The sequence below is a fragment of the Benincasa hispida genome, chromosome 11, assembly GCF_027475165.1.
Source record: "Benincasa hispida cultivar pf3 chromosome 11, pf3_genome.v1.1, whole genome shotgun sequence".
NCBI classification, from domain to species: domain Eukaryota; kingdom Viridiplantae; phylum Streptophyta; class Magnoliopsida; order Cucurbitales; family Cucurbitaceae; genus Benincasa; species Benincasa hispida.
The window spans coordinates 17,626,892-17,646,712 of NC_143488.1; the positions used below are offsets into that span (position 1 = coordinate 17,626,892).

Sequence of the window (19,821 nt, forward strand, 5' to 3'; positions counted from 1 at the left end):
TCATTACACATATAATTTATCTAATTTTGACAAAAAATATGTAGTTGGTGTTTCTAACTATTATAAGCTACAATTAATTATAGTATTATTATTTTCAAATCTTTGTCACACTATTATTTTCTACCCAAAATAAAATAATCTACATCCCAAACACACAGACTATTATATAACCACTAAAATAATTTGCACCCTAAACATAGCCTATTATAACCCACAGATATGGTAACCAACTCTCCCCGAATATATGCTTAAAAGGGGAAAAAATTTGGTTATACAAAATCATAAAAGTTTAAACTTTGGAAGTGGGGGTAAGGTTCGTAAAAGAGTAATATTTAAGTACAGTCCAAGCTGCACACATCTTATTGGGAAAAACCTACTATTACCGCATGAATAAAAAAAAAAATAATAATAATAACTGAGAAATTAAAAAAAACCACAAAACTAAGAAACATAAGAATTTACGTGGGAAACTTCAAACTCAGAGAACAACCTAGCCCACCATTACAGGAATTATACTATGTAAAAAATTGTTATAATCACATAGAATAATTCTCTCCCGATCTCAATTACAAGAGTAATAACCACAAAACTAAGAAACATAAGAATTTACGTGGGAAACTCCAAACTCGGAGAACAACCTAGCCCACCACTACAGGAATTATATTATGTAAAAAATTGTTATAATCACACAGAATAATTCTCTCCCGATCTCAATTACAAGAGTAATAACCACAAAACTAAGAAACTTAAGAATTTACGTGGAAAACTCCAAACTCGGATAACAACCTAGCCCACCACTACAGGAATTATACTATGTAAAAAATTGTTATAATCACACAGAATAATTCTCTCCTGATCTCAATTACAAGAGTACTCTCTCAAAGCTTTTGTACTACTCACACTTTTTAATCACACTGTCAAACTAAAGAATACAAAAAGGAATTTAACTAGAGTTCACACCCAAGTTTAAAGTGTTTCTAATTGAGATGATTTGAAACCGAAGCTTAGACTCCTTTTATCGAATTTGGAGTTCATCGCTTCCTTGAACCTTTCTAATGTGGGGACAATTACCATTTTAATATTTTGTCAAAATCCAACACTTACTATTATCCTTTTCAATCACATAGAAAAAACAAACTCAAAAATATATGTTTTTTCTTTCCTTTTTTAAGCAGTTCAGTATAGCAAACTGTGATTGGACTATTAGGTGAACCATATAAAGATGGGTGCAACACGTCAAAAATCTAGTAAAAGACGGGTAGAAAAGCTTAATTAGTACTTTATTTTCAATAAAGAAACTCAACATCATCCCTGCATACAGAACCAGAGTCTTTCTATACCTATAAATGTGGCAAAAAGCTTTTACTCTATTTTCCTCTACCAAGAACTCCTATACACTTTTGGGATAATTTAGCAGAAGCTTGAAGATATCAAAAGTCATGAACAAGTTCAAGAAATCAGAAATTCTAGTGCTTTTAGGCCTCACAGTGCTTCTAGTAATAACTCCTCTTCTTTCTTCATCCCTAAGACCAACATATCTTTACTTCATCTTCAACCTCCTCATCATTGCCCTTGGAGCACAAGCTGGCCTTCTCTCATCAGCTTTCCCAAATAATGATCCTCCTGATCAAGACAAGACCAACAAGCTTTCTTTAACTTTATCCGAAACCGTGGAAAGCTCCGCCAAGAAGCACCGGGCTTTGGAGAAGGCTCACTCCGACGAAAATCCGGCTGGCAATGTCAAGATGGAATCTCTTAAGAAGTGTCCCTCTGCTTCGAGTATTTTCTATATCGGAGAGGGCGATAGCGAGGCGGAGGACACGACAGCGGTCGAGGACGTGGAAGAGGAGGTTGGCGGGGGCGGAAATAATGAGCAAGAATTGTTTGCTCAAGCTGAGACGTTTATTGGGAACTTCTATAAGCAGTTGAAGATGCAGAAAGAAGAGTCTTGGAAAAACATTCATGGTTTCTATCAAAAACGCTCTTGAGTTCTATTCTTCTTTTCTCTTTGATCCATCAAGTTATTTGGGATGTGAATGAAATTCTTGAAATATGTAAAACAAAAACAAAACGGAAAGTTCTTGTAGGTTTGTACAGTTTAATCCAGCTTATTGTATTATGTAGTGAATCTAATATTACGTTAAATTATGGATTAATCTAAAAGCTTAAACTAATAAGTGTAGATAAATTTTTTATTAAAAAAAATGGACGAACAAAATTTAATGTTATACACCTGAGTAGACGACTTAGCGAATTTGAAGAAAAAAAAAATTAGAAATGTCACCCTAATAGTGACTTTGAATTTTTTCCCCATATATCTCATTTTTTTTTTCTCTAAATTATGCTAGGTTTTCTTATACAAGCCAAAATTAAATAAATAAACAAAATAAAAAACTGCTTATTATGATTAAGAAAAAAAAATCATATAAACACATATTAAGGTGTATTTGGAATACATTTTCAAGTGTTTAATTTAAAAACTAAAAATTTTTAAAAGAAATTGAAGAGTATGACAACCACTCAAAATAACTTTTCCGATGTATTTTAGGGTTCATTTGGATTGACTTAAAAAAAAGTATTTTAAAAAAATTATTTTATTTAAACACTTTTGATAAAAATTTATTAAAATATACTTGAAAAGTTATTTTAAGCGGTTTTCAAATACTCCAATTTCTTTTAAAATGACTTATTTTTTAAATTAAACACTTGAAAATGTATTCCAAATATACTCTTAATCAGTTTTTATCAAAAGTATTTATATAAAAATGAGTTTTTTGAAAAATATTTTTTTCACGAGTAAATCCATACAGACCTTTAAAATTTATAGTTCTTGCTAACCTAAGGACGATGACTGAAATGATATAAAGTATAAACCATCAACGACAGAGATTTGAATCTTTCACTTTACATATTGTTGGATTAAAAAAGGGAAAAAAGCTTTAACGCAAAGGTAAAACCTTGACATTCATTTAAATTTGTTATGAGAACATATTAAGTGAAATTTGTCCTGATCTCAAATACTAAAAAATTCAAGCACCTATTTTTCAAGTCCTCATTTGATAGTACTTTCATTTTCTGTGTTTAGTCTTTTGTCTTTGATTTTTTACAAATTAAGCCTAAAAATACTCATTTAAACTCTAAATTTCTTGTTTTGTAATCTATTTTTTACTAATATTTTTAAAAAATAAGTCAAATTTTGAAAACTAAAAAATTTAAATCCTGTTTGGTAACTATTTCGTTTTTTGTTTTTAGTTTTTTAAAACTAAGCCGGTTTCCTTCCTATTTCTTACAATAATTTGCATACTTCTTAAGTATAATGGTTGAATTCTTAGTCAAATTTCAAAAACAAAAATAAATTTTTAAAAGCTACTTCTTTTAGTTTTTAAAATTTGGTTTGGTTTTTTAAACCATTGGAAAAAAGTAGTTAAAGGAAAAAATTTGAAAGTAAAAGTAGTGTTTATAAACATAATTTTCAAAAATAAAAAACAAAAAACGAAATGATTATCAAACAAAACCTTAAATTTTTTTAAAAAATGGTTAAGAAAGATACAAATCATTATAACAAAATTTGGATAAAATAGATTTAATTTGAAAATAAAATGGTTATTAAACGGATTTAAATAACAATAATTTGGAGGGAACTTGATATTGCAATGATGGGAAACAGCTAAGATTGCATCTCCAAAATGTTGCCCTTACCCATAAATGTTTTTAATCTCATATGAAATAAAATAACATTTCAAGATAATTTCTTTTGGGATTTTACAGGCAGCAGTGAAAAAGATGGTTCAGTGAGAGAAAAATGAGATATTTGGTGGAAAGAAAAGCACTTTAAGAAAAAGTTATTTACTTTTGAAAAGAATTTATGTGATTCTTCACCAAAGAAAAGGACATACATATCAAGAATTTTGATAGTAAGATAAAAGGAATTGGAAACTGACAAAGATTTTAACAAAGTTCACATGGCCCATGGCTGCAATTTTGTGCTCTTCTAACACATATTGAGATGCTAGCTACCTTAAGATATTTTTTAAAAATTTTAATTTTATTCTTTACTAAAGTTGAAAAGTATGGATCCTGTCACCTACATTAATTATAATTACTATTTATGTATTATTGTTTTTCTTATTCTAATGGTAGAAATCTACAATGGTCATCCTATCTTTTTAGGTACAATATTTATATTATTTAATGGAGTTAAAAGAAAAAAGAGATTCGGTTACATCATAATTAGTATAAGCGTTCGGGATTTAATTTCATGGTCATAATGCCATTTGTCTAACTTTTAAAAGTAATTGAGTACGATCATCTGCCGTTATTAGAACACGTTAAATATTGTATTAATTATTCATACTGTCCCTTGCAATTTTAATGCATGTAAAATATTAAGGTCATCTGTAAATTAATGATCTCACACGTTAGGGGTCTTCCTCTGTGCTCTCACAAGCTAGAGCCCTTTTTCCCCACTCATTTACCACTAGAGCTCCTCACCCTCACTTCTTCAAGCTCGCGCTCCTCTCGTGCTCTTAGTCCCACTCGCCACTTTGAATCTTTGTTAATCCAAAATTTTCGTCATTGGCATTAAAAAACCCAAAGAGTTTCTCTATATATAAATTATTGGGGTGTTTGTAAATATAGAAGTTAGATCTAAAATATTAGCAGATATAACACAATGTAAAAGAATTTGTAGATATAGCAAAATTTAGATCCAACTCTCGAAGTCTATTAGTAACAAACTGTATCGCTAATAGAAGTCTATTAACAATAGAACTTTATCATTAATAGTAGTCTATCAACTATAGAGTTCACTGATATATTTTGTTATATATGCAATAATTTTTACAAATGTTACTATATACTTATATACATTGTCTATTTTAATTAAAAAAAAAGTAGAATTAATAGTATTGTTAAATAAAAAGTTAAAGCACTTGTAGTGATAAAATTCACATCAGGAAATTAAAAATTATTGTTTAGTAATACTTGATCAAGTTTTTTCTTGTTGTATGTATGTATATATATACGTTTATTGTGCTCATTCTGAATAAGTGGTAACATTTGTTGCTAAGTAAGAATCTCTGTCTTTCCATAGAACAAAGGAATCTGAAAAAAGTAGAAAAAAGGAGGGTGGAGAAAAAGCTACGGTACACCTGTTATAAAAGCCAGAATATACAAGGGAGCAAATTGATTTTTTTTTTATTTAAATTATCTTTTTCATATATGTTAAATAAATTACATATTATTTTAAATGATATTGACAGATATATATATATTGTATTACCTAAAAGAAAAATGGACCTCACGGTCTAAAGTTAAAGTACAAACAAAACACTGATCTCAAGGAGAAGAGCTCTATTATATCCTGTCAATAGAAGCCTTAATCCAATTATAACAACAAAGAAAAACTTTAGATTGAACAACTTGACTGATCACATAGGGAGAATTGCAAGATAACTCCATGAACCACATATTACGTATGCTAGCACGAAATATGATAAATAACAACATATCAAGTGATTTTCCAAATAAACCTTAGCCGATTAGCTACATTAAAGTGATAAATTCAATTGAGCTTCGGATCTCAGTACGAGATTATATGAGAGCACCCTTTCCCACAAAAGTATGTCCCTCTAAATAGCCTTGTTAAAAGGATACTTAAAGAATAAATTACTCCAATACTCAATTCTACCATTATATATTAATATAATTATTAGAGATACCATAACACCACCTATTAGTACGATCACAGGTCTGTAATTGATTTCGAGTATTGTAGAAATATAATTAAGGTAATTTTTTTGGTAAAAGTGTAAAGAGGTAATATTTATTAATTATTCTGAGTTATGGCCCTTGAACTTCCCACTTAGAAGTATAATCCATTCACATTGTTCAAGAATTCTCTCAGGTTTTCTCTCAAGCAAGTCTTGTTCATCTTCAAAGGGATGGAAAAATCAAGTAGTCTAGAGTATAGCTCAAAAAGTTGTTTCTACCATTTTTCAAAATTATTATGGTTCACTATCCAATTTTCCTTTTTGGCTTGAACACATGTGTAATTAGGAAGGAACATCCTTCTTTGGTTTGTACCCACATATTTTTGAGTTTTATTAATTGCCTTTTTGTTTATCCCAAAGGAAAAAAAAGGTATATTTGCTTATTTATTTATTTATTTTAAGTATAATAAGGCTGGGATTTAATCTACAATTGGATACTTATTTCCTTTCTTAATTACAATGAATACTTTTGATCGACCTTATTCAAAGATGCCCAAGAGTTTGCTTATGATGTTTTTGGTACACTTGAAATATTTCTAAAGAATTGTGATATTGTTGACCTATGTGTTGGAGGTGGAGTTATTTGACATATGAGACATAGATTTCATGGGTTGCTTCCTCCATCGAGTTGTCCCTCCTACATATTGTTAGTAGTAGGCTTTGTCTCACCCAAATGAATGAAAGGCAATTTCTTGTGCCAAAAATGATGTCGTCACTGAAATTGGCTACAGAAATCCAACTTAATCGTAGGTCTAAATTTACAACGAGTTGCATTCAATGCACTTAAGATTTTGTTTCATGACAAATCAAAGTTGAACTCAATTATATCTCAAGCTTCCTTTCAATTCAAGGTCATAAACAAAACACACGGCTTTAATGGAATTCACCAATTTCTTGTCTTCAATTTTAATCTAGGGCATATATCTCGATTTAATAATTAATCTCAAATTCAATAATTTGTGGTTTTATCATTAATTTGAGAAATGACGTGATGTAACGACCCGACCCCCTAGGACTTAAGTTAGACCGTTACTAAATACATGCATGCATGGAACTTAAAACAACACCCTTTTATGGTAAAATAAATGCTAAATAAATAAGGTGAGTTCAAAAGTCCATTTAATTCAAATATTAAAAACAAATAATGGGGTACCCATAAATCATAAATGATAATAAATAAGTCTGAAAACAATTCTTAATAGTAAGTTTTAAACAGCAAAACTGAAAGTTGAAAAAAAAAATAGAAAGAAATCTAAATATCATGAGCGGAAGCATAAAACTGGTCCCAGTGGCTCGATCACGAATCCAGCTTGTCAATCGCCGGTGCATCTCTACCTTTACTTGAAACAACAACATGAGAAAGGATGAGTATAAAATACTTAGTAAGTAACCACACTACTGGGGTTAGGCTAGGCATCTATATCCTCTAGATAGGCACATTTGGTGGAACATATAAACTACTCTAGTCCTCCTAGGACACATACATCCATGAAAAACTTATTTCTATCCTACTGTAGTTAAGTATGCCCACTACCTCTAGTAAGTCCCGTAGGACCCACAACCTCTGGTGAATCCCGAAGGAAACACAATCTCTGGTGAATCCCGAAGGAAACACAATCTCTTACGTACACATGGTTATGCATACACCTCTTTTGTATACACATAACCCATTTAATGTGTACCTTACACATGGTTATGTATACACCTCTTTCGTATACACATAACCAACTGAATGTGTACATCTTTTGTACATCTGGTTAAGTATACACCTCTTTTGTATACACATAACCCACTGAGTGTGTACCTCTTTCGTACACCTGGTTATGTATACACCTCTTTCGTATACACATAACCCACCGAGTGTGTACCTCTTTCGTACACCCCAGATCCTCTCTATGAATGTAGGGATGCATATCTCTTTCGTATACACATAACCCATTGAGCATGCACCTCTTACGTACACCCTAGTACTCTTTAGATATGTATCATTTTCATACACACCAGCCCTAGTACATCACTTTCATGTACTAGCGCCCTTGGATATGCATCACTTTCATGCAATCACATAGTTTGGAAAGGAAAAGAGATTGCATCTAACTTCATATTATATATAACATTCACATAATCATGAGTCCTCTAAAATCTCCTCATCAAGGTCATGTTAATTAACCTCAACGTACGTGTTTTAATCTAGTTTTAATGGATCAACTCTAGTACATCAGTTTCATGCACCAACTCATGTAAACAATCAAACATTTGAAATTTCATAATACATCATATAGCTTACACACTTTCATAATAAATCACATAAATATGTACATCAACAAATGCTCCAACTTTTATCTAGCTTTATGACATTCCAGTAGTAGTGTCGCTTAACTCATAATTTAGGGTCATGCTCAATCGTACTTTTAATATGTCTCGTAAAATTCTAAATCACACTCATACATAAAATGCTTTAGACATATTATCACATGTTCACATATCTTTTCTAAACAATCCATTAAATATCAGAACAGTTAAAATTATCCTTGTAACTAGTCTTAAAATCCTCAAAATAAATCATAAATTTATTACACAAAGACGGTTCCAGTAGTAAGATTACTTACCTCAAAGTAAATCCAAATTAGTTCAAGCAAGCTTATCCCCTCATTGCCAAACAAAGCCTTGAAGTGACATCTATAATAAATCCAATATTTAAATTAATCCCCTATGTCCTTTCCAATTAACCAATTTACTCAAGGTCTCCAGTTTTATCTTTACAATATTAATTTTCAAAACTCACAAAGACTTACCAACCTTAACAAATTTTTCGTCAAAATTAGTCTTAAACTTCAAACTTTGTGGGCCACCTCAAAATCCTCCCAAATCTTGAATCCAACCAGTCTCAACACTCAAAAACCAACAAGACGGTGGCGAGCGAAAGAGAGAGGTCAGACGGTGCATGGTCTCCAGCGGCATTGCGACGAGCAATGGTCGGAAGAAGCCTGCGTGGCTGGGTGGCTAGGCACTGAATCTGACGCTGCACCACAGATCTGACGGTTGGAAGACGATCGGCGGCTATACGGACGGAGGAAAGGTGTGGATCCGGTCTTGATGACAGCGCTGCTCGACTGGGTTTGCTCGCGTGGGAAGACCGACACGACCTCAATCAGAGGTGGAAGACGAGCAAGCAATGGCACTAGCTACAGGGATGAACGGACGGCGCGACGCTCTGCTGCACGAATCGAACAGCTGACGCGAGTGGACGGATGACGGGTTGGCGGTGCGAAGAAACGAACGACTGGCGCTAGGCTGTGCGTTCGACCTCAGATTTGAGCGGATGCAGACGACGGCGATCAGCGGTGCTTAGAGTCGACGAACGTGCAGGGCAAGCGGCGAGGATGGTTCTTTTTTTTTTTTTTTGGTTGTGGTGCGCAGGAGCTGAAGAAGAAGGAGAGAGATAAAATAATAATTAAATAAAAAACTAAAAAGAATAAGAATAAAATAAAAAGAAGATTTTATTTTATTTTATCCTTATTTCATTCTTCTTTCCAAAACATAAATATATATAAATAAACATATATTTCTAAAACCCCTTTTTTCAATTTAAAATAATTTCTCGACATTAACTTACAATTAAATTAATGCGACATAAATCCAAATCTTTCCTTTAAACAAAACTGAATTTCAAAATTAACAAAATTATCTTCAAATTTTATGAAATTATAGAATTTGAATTATGAAAAACTTGGGACGTTACACATAATAATATACGATTTATCCAAAACTTTTTCATTTATAGACAACAAACTGAAATATTAAATCTTACATAAACTCAAGATATTAAACTGAAAATTATATCGAAAACTTAAAAAATTAGAGGAGAAGATGGAGAGGATAGCTTCAAAGTGAACAAACAAAAAAGCTCTATTTTAGAGAGAAAGTTATCAAAGACAAAGCCACCATAATTTGCTCAAGGCCAATTAGTAGTGAAGAGAAGAAGCAAAAGTGCATTGAATAAATCTTTGAGGCAATTCGACCAAGGAGCGCAAACAAATTTTATTTTATTATTTTATTTTATTTTTTTTAAATATTGAATAAAGTGGTGTTAAAAGTACAAACAAAGTTCCACCTTGAATGATTAGGGATATATAAGTAGGAATAATTATCTCCATTGGTATGAAGCATTTTTAAGTGGTTTAAAAAACAAAGCTATGAAAATTTATATCAAAAGTGAATAATATCATATTATTATAGAGATTGGTGGAAGTTTCGTTGTCCTTATCAATTGGTATCAGGGTCATAATTTAACCTAACTATGTGGGTAAAATCCTCAAATTCCAAACAAAGAAATTTAGTGAGCAAATAGTAAGTGCGATCCATGTTCGTGCTCATACTCTATTTGGATGTTGACCCGAGATGAATTGTATGTGCAAGCAAGCTTTCATGTTTGAGAGTAGACAAATTTGTTTGAGGGGTTCCTCAGAGTGGTACTTTGTTCAATGGGAGGATAGTTAAGAATGCAAACAAAGTTTCACATTAGTTAGAGAACGAAGTAATCATGAATCTATTGTTCGGTTATTTCACAATTTGTGAATCCCAATATTTAAGGCCCAATGTGGGCATTAGGTTAGTTATTAAATAACAACCGATAAGCCGTAGCAGATGGAGTGTGACTATGATAGCATCGAATATGTGCTATCTTGCTTCGCTTAATTCGAGATTGTTCTTGGATTTTACATATTCATTTGGTAATTTTATAGGTTTCGAGCATTCAACAGATAAACAAGGCGTAAATGACAAAAAGAAGCTAAAACGGCCAAAATAGAGCTTAATTGTATCAATCGGGAAAGATAATGTGGAAAATGACAAATTTACCCTACCTTAGAGTGTTGCAGTGCCCTATAGCGTCATGCTCGACGCTGTAGAAAAGAATGATCAATTTTGTAAAAAATCATACAGTGCCATGGTGTTGCCTTAGAATTCCGTGGCGCTCTGAAGTCTAGGCGGGCATGATTTCTGTCAGCACCGCAGTGCTGCACCACAATTTTTATAAATAGAACTTCAGTCGCCTAGGGCTTTTCATCTGCAATTCCATCCAATTGCAGCACGATTTCTCTCCATTTTCTTCGACTTTCTGGTCTATTCATGCTTCAAAACAATTCTTTGATGTCCATCATGATAGTTATGGGCTAAGGTATCCCTATCTAGCTTGGGGTTGAGGAAATTTTCTCTATTTTCATGTACTTAGTGAGTTTTTTAACTGGATTATCATGTTTGTTGGATTCAATTATGTTTAAATTATATTATGATCCTATTATCATATGCTTGTGGATTTGTGGGTGTTGCTTTAGATTAACACTTGATGCATGACATACAATCTTATGTTGAACCCTAAGAAGTGATAGGTTAGGTTAGCTTGCAAATTGAATATGATAAGTATTGTTCAAACCAACCTAGGATTGAATCAAATATTTAGTCACGGTTTTCTTTTTGTTAAATATTCTACTTAACTTGTCCCTAGGCCTTAATGCAATTAGTACGAAATTGAGTTTGCATGCTTTTCATCAATTTGATTTGGACAAAATAGATAATTAGGACAATTAGTTGGCTTTTCCAATTAGTTAAGTTAAGTGCAAGTAAATATTTGAGTCTGGTAATGAGAATTCGATGAACAAGCATATTGAACAAGAAAAATTACGTAATAACGAAGCTAGACTTTCTTCACATAATTTCCTCTAACCTTTATCTCGTTGCATTTATTTTATGCCATCCCCCCCCCCTCTTGTTTACCTTGGACTGTAAATCGTTTAATTTGAGAAATTTTTGGTTCCCTAAGTTCGACTTGTACTATATTATTTGGTCCTAAATTAGGCGACAAATGCCACTGACCAGACTTCCCACAAACCAAGAGAGTATTGAGTGGTAGTGGGAAAATTAGAGAGAAAATTCAGAAAAGAAAAGTCATTTGTGGAGATTTCTTTTAAAGCTACCTATAGTCACAATGGGTAATTGGTTGCCACTTCAAGGTAGACCTTTCTAATTTATTATTCTCTATTGTTGTCATTTGCTGCCAAGATTATTAATCTTGAGATATATTGTGTATGCCTCTAGTTGTGATTAGGAAAAACTCATCGTACTCATTAATTGATTATAGTGGAGATTTTGACTTCGATTTGTGATTTTGTTTTACTCCTCATATTGAGGAGGCTTTTCCACATTAAAATCACTTTATGTCTTTACTTGATTTCTATTATTGATTTCTAGTTAACTAATTTCCTACTAGATTCACACAAGAGGAAATAATTGATCCAAAGTACTAAGTATTTATCCCAACAAAGTGGTATCAGAGACTTGGTTAAGTGATTGTGTTTGTTTTGTGTTGTATATGGACACTAGCTCAGATAAGATGGTTACCTTTACTTGATCAAATTATCAAGTTTGAAAAAGAAAGATGGAAGATATATTATATGTGACTGATTGTATCTTCCAGTCTTTTCGGAAGAGAAGCATGGCGATAAAACTGATAAAGAATGAAAATTATGTCAAAGGAAATTTTATGGGATAATGAGACATTGGGTAGAAGGTAATTTTCTAAACTATATTGGTGAAGAAACTCATGCACGGACTATGTGGAACAAGCTCGAGTCAGTATGTGCCTAAAAAATTGGTAATAATAAATGTTTATAATTAAACAAGGGATGACAAAGTATCAAAATGGGACATCAATGTCAGATACATGGGTTATAGGTCCTTGTTACATTGCCAGACTTGTGGGAGACGATTATAACTTCTTTAATGAATTCAGCCCCAAGAGTGCTAAGTATGAACTTAGTAAAAAGCAGCGTATTGAACGCGGAGATGAGAAGAAATTCATAGGACTCTTTTTCACAGTCAAAATATTCTTATTATAGAAAGGAGGAGGAGAAGTAAGAGTAATGGTTTGATGAGTAAAGATAGGCAAAATTAGGAGTGGCCAGTTTGCAAATGTTGAGTACCATTACTGTGGTGTGAATGATTATATAAAGAAGCACTGTAAATGTTGGGATTGGTGTCCTAATTCTCTCGGAGTCTCGTAGTTTGTAATCTATACACATTATTATGAATAAAATAAGAGTTATTTTATCTGGCATTTACTCATATCCAATAAACAAAACTCCATGGTTATTGTATGTAAACTTAAGAATGTATATGAGATATACAAGTGGATCATGCCTTGAGTGATAACCTAAATAGGTATGTAGTATAAGGATTAAGGTGGGATACCTGATCCTAGTGACATTACGGATACGGTTCGCTTTATAGAAGTTTGAAAGTGTTGTGAACTACTACAGATGATAGATCCTGACCATTCATGTGGAGACATGCGAGCGGGGGTATCCTATACAAAGAGTTTGTATAAGACCAGACCACGAAATGATTCGTCCTTGTATATAACGTCGTTGATACTGGAGACTTACATCTCACCTAAACGACCATAGGTGACATGACCTTAATCCTGAGTGTTTTGGGAACTCCTGCCTTTGAGGGCGGTCCTTTGATTAGTATGGGTGAGAGTGGTCGGATTGCCAACTCAACATGCCTACCTTTTTGGGGGCTTGTCTGATTTGGGAGCTGGGAACTCAATTACACAAGATATCACTCCTTCCCGAAGCCTAGTCAGTTATTCACGTACCGTTGGAGCCTACACAAGATAAAATATCTATAGTAAGAAGAGTTCAGCTATCGGTCTTTAGTGGAGTGCCTGGCAGTTAACGGATGGTTGATCCCGTGACTAAAGAGATTAGTCAGTTATTCACGTACGGTTGGAGCTTCAAACTACAGGTCCATAAGGTCCCCTAGGTAGCTCAATGGATTCAAGTTGAGAATCAGTTCTTGGTGTTGATTTGAAATGTTCAAATTGACAAGAGGTAATTCGATTATATATGATATGATCGGTGTGATGTATGAGATACATCAAATGGAGGATTAATGTAAATGAGATTTACATTAAGTACCATGAAATAGAAAGAGAACTATAGTTTATATGTTTCATGAGATGAAGTATTAAAACTATAAGTTATAAATATAATATGGTAAGTTGGTTATCATATTTATTTATAATAATATTAATTATTAGATAATTATATATTTTTCTTTAATAATCAATTGAGTGAGAGGTTATTGGTAGTTTCATGGTAACCGTGAGATAAAAGGAAAAATATTTTCCAAAATTTAGTAGTTGTTGTTTTGAGATTTTCTATTCTCGGAAAGACTCACGGTTGGTTGTCACGTGGATTAGATTCACTAAATGGTAGTGACACTACACGATAGTTCACTCAGCTGGCCATTACCTAAACGATCGTGGAGCTTTTGCTAAACGCTGCATAGCATTTGTTAAACGATTGGGCATCGTCTATACGATAGACCTTTGTCATCTCCCACTTGCTCAATCGTTTACACGATTATTCTTCCTACTGTCTCTTCCTCTAATCAAGTCCACACGAAGCCCACACTTCTGGATTCTCACACCGACAATATCAAGGTAGCCATTGTGGTGGTGTCATACTCAACTCGAATGAGTCGAGGTATTTGTTGGTCGTTTGCTGTGTTCGTGATCTTCGAGATCATTGTGTTCTTGGTTGTTGTGATCGTGTTGTGTTGTGGCTGCTGAGTTCGAGCGTTCGTGTGTTGTTGGCTTGGATTCAGAACGAGCATTCATGATCGAGGGTGTTTGAAGATGAGTCTTCAAAGGTATGTTAATCTTGCCCTTGATCTTATTAAAGCATGTTGTAATTTCGTATTGTACATAGCCTGTAAGTTTCTGTTTCTTTATTGTAATTGTGTATGTTCAAATACGAATGGAATTTGGAACAATCATTCTACTACTCATGGAAATCCTCATGTCCAATTTCCTTCGATAAAAATTTAAAAGGGAAAACAAAAATAATAAAGGCAATGAAAAGAAGAATAATGACAATATTGATATAGACTCAGTTTTTGTGATCACTGAACATTTTTATATTTTATTCGACAATGTTATAAATCTTGCTACACAACAGAGCAATTGCATGACTATTAGTGGTGCCTTAGTTCATGCTACATCCAAGAGGGATTTCTTTGCACCCTATACACCTAGTGATTTCGGTAGTGTTAAGATGAGTAGTGACTAATCAACAAAAGTAGTTGGCATGGGGATGTCCATGTAGAGAACAAGAATGTTTCTAAGCTTATTTTGAAGAATGTGAAACACATTCCTTATATTCACATGAATTTAATTTATGTAGGTAAGCTTGTGATGAGATCGAATCCCACAGCAGAAGTCTGTGAATGCTTCTGCTTTTAATTTACATTTCGAATTAACAGAAAAAAATAGAGAAGTCTTAAACATATTTTAAACTAAGCATGCTCTAAATAGAAGAAACTCTAAGAAAAAAAAGTTGTCTTTGAAGAAAATTCTTCAATATTCTCCAATTCCACGTTATGATCATGATCTCAACAACTCTACAACGATTCATGAAAGGACACCATCACTACGTCTTTCCCGCTATTCTCCGACAAGGAAAAAGTTTGTGGGAACTTTTTTGTAAGATTAAGAGAAGAAGAAGTTAATGCAGAGAAACCTTTCACTGTAACTTTTTAGAGATGAGAGAGAATACCTTTTTTAGCAAGAACTTTTCTTCTTCTATGTGTTCATCAATGCAGAACCATTTTTGCATTTGTAGTGAGGAGGAATATAACTTCTGTCCCTCACAATAACCCGCGTTAACTCCCCCATAACTGCAATGGAGTTAATTTTGAATTAAATTAAATCATATTTAATTTAATTAGATTAATTTAATTTAATATAATTTAACAAATATTAATTAATCTAATTAATTAATATTAATTAATTAAATATCATATATTCAATTAATATTATATTTTGAATCTAATGTATTTTCGTCTCATATACTATAGTTTTAATATAAATCTCATTCATATTAAATTTAACTTATAGTTTTAATATGAATCTCATTCATATTAAATTTAACTTATAGTCATAATATGAATCTCATTCATGTTATTTAATATTTGAATTTTATTAAAAAATATTATTATCTCATATTATATAGTTTAATTTTGAATCTCATTCAAAATTAACTTTATCATATAATGTATCATATACAATTAACTTAAATTCTCTTATAATTTGAACAATTCAAATTCTTCCAAGACTAAAAATTTCTTGTTTCACCCTTAGCGAGCTAGCATGGGGTCCTAATCAACCTACAAATTAGAAGCTCCAATGATTCGAGATTAATTAATTAATTAAACTTTTTAATTAAATTAATCAACATTCATTAACTGTGGACCACTCCACTAAAGAGCCATATGTGCATTCTTCACACTGCAGAATATTTCTATATTGATGGATATAACCAATTATTAGTAAGTCAACCTTTCACGAATAGCTCCTAACTACGGTTGGGTCAAATTATCGTTTTATCCCTGTAAGTACCTCTTACTCTTTAAGTACCAATGATCCCTCTAATGAATAACCAGTTTATAGTTTTCTCTTAGGCTACTGAGAGGGTGAAGCCTCATTGTTTAAGACTTGAAATCAACCCTTAAGAGAGCAATTCATCTACTTACTCTAAAGAGGGAAAAAGTGAATTCCATCTCGTGTAGTTATGTTCCCAGCTCCCAGGAAAAATTTCCAAAATGGTAGGCTTATTGAGTCGGCAAATCGAGTCACTCTCACACATATAAATCAAAGGACTGAACTCATAGACAGAAGTTCATAACTCACTTAGGATTGAGGTCGAATTGCCTATGGTTATCCTATGAAATGTTATTCTTCAGTCAACAGTGTCATAAAGAAAGTCTAATCATTTCGCGGTACTGTCTTATACATCCTTTTTGTATATGATGCCCTCACTCGTATATCTTCACATGAACGATTTGGATCAAATCGTTTGTAACACTTACGACTCTTGTAACATTTACAATGTGGGCTGTATCTGTAATATCACTAGGATAAGGCATTGAACCTTATCCATATACTACAGATTATTTAGGTTATTACATGAAATGATCTACCTATATGTCTACTACATACTGTTCAAGCTATATAAAATAATTTGGATATTTCATTAATTGATAATTGCATATATAAAATAATCAACCATTATTTCAAATAACTCATTAACTGTGAGGCTTTAGGGTATACATTTCAACAACTTGATGAATAAGGTTTCTGCAATACCTTCTATAATGACAAATGAAAGCTTACTAAAGGCTTTATGGTGGTAGTTGAAGGAAATAAATATTCATCATTATATTATATTAGGCTAAGATCACTGACTACGATATAAATACGGTGGATGATGAAGTGAGCATTGAGCTTTGGCATAAGAAACTCAGTCACATTAGTGAGAAGGATTTGAAGACATTAACCAAGAAAAATCATCTTCATGATTGCACCCCTTAAGAGGTGTTCTCATTGTTTAATAGAAAAGTAGACATGAGTTACTTTTAAATCATCTCAACATTTAAGGAAATCAAATGTCCTAGACCTAATACATTTTGATGTGTGTGGTCCTGTAAAAGCAAAAACACTTGGAGCTGCATCATTAATTGCTCTAAAAAAGAGCTATTATTCCTAGCTTCATTCGGGCTCATTATCGAATTTTACGTATTTATTTCCCTATTTTGTAGGTACTAAGCAACCAAGAGGTATAATCAGTAATTAGAAGCTGATAGAGGTTAATTTGAAGCAGTTTGAAGGTGATTTGAGTATCCGGGCTTCAAATGAGTCAATAAGACCAAAATGCCCTTACTTTAGCATCACAATGCTCGTGGATTGGCTTGGCCTGACGCTTTCCCTATGCTGTAAGATAGAATGGGCAGCATTGCAATGCTTCCCATCAGCGTTGTAATGCTACGAGCTTTGACGAACAAGGAGCCTTGCACACGTGCAAGTGAGCATCAAGGAAACATTGGACATCTTCACCCTGACGCTCTTGATTAGCTGCCTCAATGTTGCAACACTAGTTCTAGCATTGCGACGCTTTCCTATTTTCTATAAATATTCTCCTTCGATTTTAGGTCAATTTATGCTGAATTTCAATGGAGGCCGAGGAGAGGCTGGGTTGAGGAGAGGCTGGGTTTTCTTCTTCCCTCTTTACGTTTTCAATATCATTAGGCTAGTTTTTTTAGTTTAATTTTGGATTGTGAGCACGAAGTGGATTGTATCTCATGGGTTTGTCTATGAGTCGATGAGGTAATTATTTTATCTAGTTCTTGGATTAAGGATTCGGTGTAACTCTTGAGTTTTCTGCCCAATTTGATGTTTATAATTTGGAATTATCTTTTCTTTAAATCTCAATTGAATTAGATTTGCATTTGTGTGTAGGTTTACAGGCTGACCTAGAATCTTTGCATTGCATGTTTAATTTAGATTTGACGAATGTTTGGTTCATTGAACATGACTTTTCCTGACAGTTAATCGACGTAGTTGAATCCTAAATCTTAATGCATGTGTTTCTAGTTCTTTATGACCACTAAGAACCCAATTGAATCTAGGAGCATGTAGATTAGTTAGGGAATGGTCTTTCCAGCCTTGATTATTAATTAGGACACTTGATTCATTTCGATTTAATTGATTGTTGGCCTTTATAGAGATTAGTTAAATCACATCAATTGAGTAGTTATGCACGCATAATTCGGTGACATAGTCAATTGGCAGAAAACGATGATTGAAATTACATTGAATGTTTACTTGATCTGAGAACTAGATGAACCAATTACGGCTTACATTTATCCCTTGCAATTTATTTTCCTACATGTTTTCAAATTAATTAAAAAACCAAAATCCAGTTTTTACTATTTTTCCAAGGTCAATTTTTATTTAAAAGAAATTAATTTAACGTTTCTCTATGGTTCGGGCCTGCACTTACCACTATTGCTACGTTTTAGTAAGTAATAGGAGTAGTTTGGGTTAATACAAATTTTCTTTTGACCAAGTTTGAGGCTTATTAATGATTAGGTCTCGGGCTCTATAAAAAAATGGTGGCATTGCTAGGGAAGCACGCCAATTAATATATTTTAGTTAAAATTGACTGTAAACTTAAAAACCCAAAAATATTTTTCCTTTTTGTGTCTACTTGTTTTTCAATGGTAAAAGATATGGATATTTATATGCTTCAAGCGAGATATGTGGCACAACGTGAAACACGAGAGGTATGAGGATTATATCAGCATGCAGCGGAAGCAACAAGGATCAATAAGCATTCTAATTCATTAATTTTGACTGTAAATAAAGCATGCTCATACAATAATAAGAGGGTTTCAAGACATACCTTTGTAGAACCTCTTGAAACTCGAATTCAGCTACAAATCTTCTCCAAACCTTCTTGTGAACTACCTCAAGGCCTTCCCTACTATTCTCTTGGAGTGTTAGATTGAGTTGTATGACTCAAAATAAGCTTGAATGAAGGAAATTTGGAGAAGAAACTCACTGATGCACCATGAAGGGAATTTGCATCAGTTTTTTTCCTCGATACTCAGCTCAATCTTTCCTATTTATTGCAAGACCATCATGCAAAAGGCTGCATGAAGAGCACCTCATGCTTGGAAGATTGAATCAAGAATAAGGTGGATGTTGAGTGAGCTACTTGATGAAGAAAGTGGAGATTTCCCACTTTTCCATTTTCATGTTTTCAAATTGATTTCCAAAATCAATTTTGTTTTCAAAATTAAAAACTTTATTAATTTTATAAAATTAATTTCATAAATTAATTTTCTAATAAAATTAATAATAAACAATTTAATTAATTCTAATTAATTTAATATCAAATATTATACTAATTCCACCATCATGAATCCCTATTCATGAATTTAATATTTAATCATATTTTTAATTAAAACTCCAATTTCGTTTAATACCAACATTAAACCCATAATTATATCACATATAATTACTAATTTCTTTAATTCTAAATCGAACGTTTCAAATTAACTTATCACGCTACTCTAAGGCTAATCCATTTACGAGCTAGTAGAGGGACCTCATGGATCTACAGATCATGGGCTTCAATGATCCGAG

The 19,821-nt window shown here is 32.7% G+C and overlaps 1 long non-coding RNA gene across 3 annotated transcripts; it reads right to left on the reverse strand.

Annotated features, from left to right (window-relative positions):
- Positions 1 to 6,840: 6,840 nt before the first annotated feature.
- Positions 6,841 to 9,712, reverse strand: LOC150032449 (uncharacterized). 3 transcript variants are annotated; one of them, XR_016524382.1, is made up of 3 exons: positions 9,583 to 9,712; positions 8,571 to 9,194; positions 6,841 to 8,450 (listed from the first exon to the last, which is right to left on the reverse strand). It is a non-coding gene; the product is annotated as an uncharacterized LOC150032449 (long non-coding RNA). The 3 variants fall into 3 exon arrangements; XR_016524383.1 differs by lacking the exon at positions 9,583 to 9,712 and having other exon boundaries at positions 6,841 to 7,111; positions 8,381 to 8,450; positions 8,571 to 9,265; XR_016524381.1 differs by lacking the exon at positions 9,583 to 9,712 and having other exon boundaries at positions 8,571 to 9,296.
- Positions 9,713 to 19,821: the final 10,109 nt, after the last annotated feature.